This window comes from Myotis davidii, unplaced genomic scaffold (genome assembly GCF_000327345.1).
Source record: "Myotis davidii unplaced genomic scaffold, ASM32734v1 scaffold98, whole genome shotgun sequence".
Lineage (NCBI taxonomy): Eukaryota > Metazoa > Chordata > Mammalia > Chiroptera > Vespertilionidae > Myotis > Myotis davidii.
Window position 1 is genome coordinate 3,942,432 of NW_006294654.1, and position 4,171 is coordinate 3,946,602.

Below are 4,171 nucleotides of genomic sequence, written 5' to 3' on the forward strand. Positions count from 1 at the left end.
TCTTTCTCCTTTCTGACTTTGCCCTGACCCAGGTTTTCTTCTTCTTTTTAATTTTACTTTACAGGCTTTTCTGTTTATTTGTTTGTTTAAAGAACTCAATTCTGAATATCTTGAATGCATACTTTTTTTCTTAATATCTTAAAGCCTCAAACTAAGGATAATTTAAATGAATATGTACTATAGCATTTTTTTTTCAAAGTAGGGAAGGTCTTTTTTTTTTTCTTTCTATATGTATAAAGAGGTAAAAATGTAACCATGTATTTAAAATCATATTAGGTTTTATTTGCTCCCTAGGGAACTTGAGTGCCATGTTTGAGGGAAAATTGTTAAATCGCATTATACATTCAGTTCTCTCATTTCTGACACCAATGAAATGATTCTTTATTTTACCCACCATTATCTATCTCTCCCTAATATAGCTCCCATTTTTGTATATCACATACTTTAGCTGAATCTCACCCTTTGGTTGAATCTCAGCTTTTAGAATTTATTTCTAATGAGAATATTTAGTTGTAGGATCTATCATGTTAACAATATAATATGTAATAATAATGTGATCCAATGAAGAAAATTGGCACAAGTAAGCTGTATTCATATGTAAGCTTTTAAAATGAATAAGTGCTAAGGGAATTAAGGTGCTAAGCATGCTCAGTTTGTATTTACCAAGTGTGTGCACTTGGTGACATTGCCTTCGAATACATATTAAGGCTAGATTAGTCACTGTGCTCTGTCGTTTATCTAAACACGATTTGTGACCTTAAACTTCCCATTTGTTCTCATCCACGCTCACCTTAAGAGCCAAATTTAATATGTTTTTTTCCCTAGTACGAGTGCTTACAGAAACCCATATTCCCTGACATTTAGAAAACAGTGCTGCCCACAAAACCTATTAACATCTAAAGAGATTAAATTAAAATTCATTTAAAGGCCTCACACGTTCCCTGAACATTCTTATTTTAAGATTTCAGTGTAAGGTGAACTTTCCCTAAATTCCTGGAAAGTTTTTTAATCTTATAGGAGTTAAACTCATCTAAACTCAATTTTTCTCCCTCTCTTTCTCTTCTTAAAGGATGCTGAAATAACAGCCTAATTAGGAAATTTGACTAATTATATAGATAGACATTCTGATATAAAAATTCTCTTATTTATCTAAATACATTTGAGAAACTGACTTCATTTCTTGTCTGTTCTGTTCTCTTTTTTTCCTCTCATCTTGTTTTTGGCTGGGAGGTAGTGGGACATGAAACTAAGAATTGTGAGCTTAATATCATAACTATTAATGGTTTTATTTATTTGTTTTATTCTTAAAGTGTTAAAAATTCACTTATGCCAATAACCTTCTTTATGATTTGCCTAGACTATTGAAATTTCAGAATGAATACAAACCATCAAAACAGCAGATCATGTTAATTATTTATATCATCCTAGTGACATAGCAGTGGGCCTCAGGGCATAGTTGAAGAATATAATGATCATATCAACTGAAACCAGTAGAAGCTTGAATAAGAAATTTAGATTTAGACCAGGTCGAGATGTCATTTAAGTGGAATTTGTAAGGTGATAATTATATCCTTGGATCAGAACGGGAGTGTGAAATATGTGCAATAAACATTCTGGCTAGAAATGCAAAGTCTCTGCCACAAACAAATAAATAACTCTCTTGTGCCAGGGGTCAGAGAATTGAAATGAGATAAAAACAATGTTCTTTCACTGAAGGGCACCCAGATGTAATGCAAAATATTTTAATATTAAAATATGGGCTCTCGAATCAGACTCACATTCAAATTCCATCTCTCCTTTCTAATTGTGTGACATTGAACAAGTTTACAGTTTAATAATCTGTAAAATGGGGGAATTAAAATAGTACCCACTTTATATGGCCAATATATAGAGTGCTTCACATACTTCCTGGTACGTGGCAAACACACCATCAGGTACCGACTATAATAATAACATTATTAATAACAGCATTTACAGTAATGGTAATATATAACATTATTAAAATCATAATGTAAAAGATTATTCTTTTTTTAAAGTGTATCTAGTTTTTTCTCTATTTTCTATCTCTGTGGAACTGTATTCCACTGGAATCCTTTGCCAGAGCTACGATAGTTCTACCATAATTAACTCTGACAGAGTTGAGTGGGGAATCCCTTGGGATATGATGGCACTAGTTCATCAACTCCTTTAATAAAACCTCTGGTATTGAATGAATATTTTGTCAGATTTAGTTTATATGCCCTTATTTTTGGGATTTTATTTTTACATTTTTAATTAAAAACATTAAAAAAATAAAAGAACTAAAAGGATTCAAAGGCAGGAAGACTTTCCCCTCTGTTTTTGCTTCTCTTTTCCTAAAATGTCCTTTCCTACTCTGCTCTGCCCTCAGCTTGTCTATCTGGCTAACTCCTTTCTATCTTTTAATTCTTAGTTTAGGAGTTACTTTAAGAAGCCTTTCTCAGTCTACACAGTTGGGTCACATGTCTGTCCCTCTTCTGTTTACCTATATCATTATGCTTATCACTCTGGATTTTAACTCTTTAGTTATTTGTACACCCCTCTCTTTTGGTGCTGAGTTCTTTGAGGGCCGAGTATTTACTGTCTATATCTCAGTTAGATAGCAGAGTCTCAGTAAATGTTTGTAGAATTAAAAAAGTTATAGTGAAAATAGAGGTCAAAGCAGAAATCAAAAAAGCCAACAAGCATATGAAAAAGTACTCAATATTATTTCCCATCAAGGAAATGCAACTTAAAACCCCAGTGAGATATTCACTCATGACCAGCAGAATGGCTAAAATGAAAAAGACTGGCCATACCAAGTTTTAGATAGGATGTAGAGCAACTGAAGCTTTTATACACTGCTGGTGGAAGTGTATATTGATTTAACCACTTGGGACAACTATTTGGAAGTACCCATTAAAGCTAAACGTATGTCAACCTGATGATCCAGCAATTCCACTTCTAAGTGTATATACAAGAATGAATGCATAGGCCCACCAAAAGACAGTACAAAGATGTTCATAGCATCTTTATTCACAGTAGTCCCTAAATGGAAGCACCACAAGTGTTTATTAATAAATGGACAAATAATCAAAACAATGGTATATTCTAACAGCCATGAGAAATTCTAATAGGAAAAAAATAAGAAAAAAAATGAACTCCTTATATATGAAAAAGCATGTATTTCTCTCAAAATATTATGTTGAATGCAAGAAACTAGACACAAAATCTATAGGATCTAATTTTATAAAGTTCAAAAATAGGCCAAAGTAATCTATGGTGATAATTGTGATAAAGTCACAATATGGTTACCTCTAGGGGAAGAGTTTAGACAGGGAAGGGAATGAAGTAACTTTTGGGGTGATGGAAATGTTGTATATCTTGATTTAATTGATAATTACATAGGCTATATCTGTATACAAAATTCATCAAGCTGTATAATAAGATTTTACACTTTATTATATATAAATTATATCTTTAACAACACACAAAAATATCTTCCAGAATCCTAAATTCCTCATAATTAAACTTTAAAAAATTTTCATACTCTTTCATAGTTTTTGTTCATTTACTAAAATATATATATTTCAATAACTCTCTTAAATATATTTTACTCTGAGATGGTTAGATTGGGTAAACCAACCCCTAACATAATAACAGGTATTGGCAAAGATATGGACAAATTGAAGCCTTTGTATGTTGCTGGCGAGAATGTAAAATGGTACACTTGCTTTGTAAAACAGCCTGGCAATTCAAGAAAATGTTAAACATAAAGTACTCTATGACCCAGTAATTTCACTTTTAGATGTATACCTTAACTAGTTGAAAATATATGTCTACTCAGAAACTTGTACACCAATGTTTATAGCAGCATTATTCATAAGAGCCAAGAAGTGGAAAGGGCCCAGTTGTCCATTCACTGAAGAATGGATAAACAAAATGTGTTTTTCCATATAATGCAATATTATTTAGCCATGAAAACAAACATTGGTACATGCTACAACATCACCAATATGGTGAATCTTGAAAATATTATGCTAAGAGAAAGAAACCAATCAAAAGGCTATGTATTATATGATTTCTTTTCCATGAAATGTCCAAGATACACACATTCATAGAGACAGAAAGTAGATTAGTGGTTTCCAGGGGCTGCTGGGCAGGTTCCACAGCT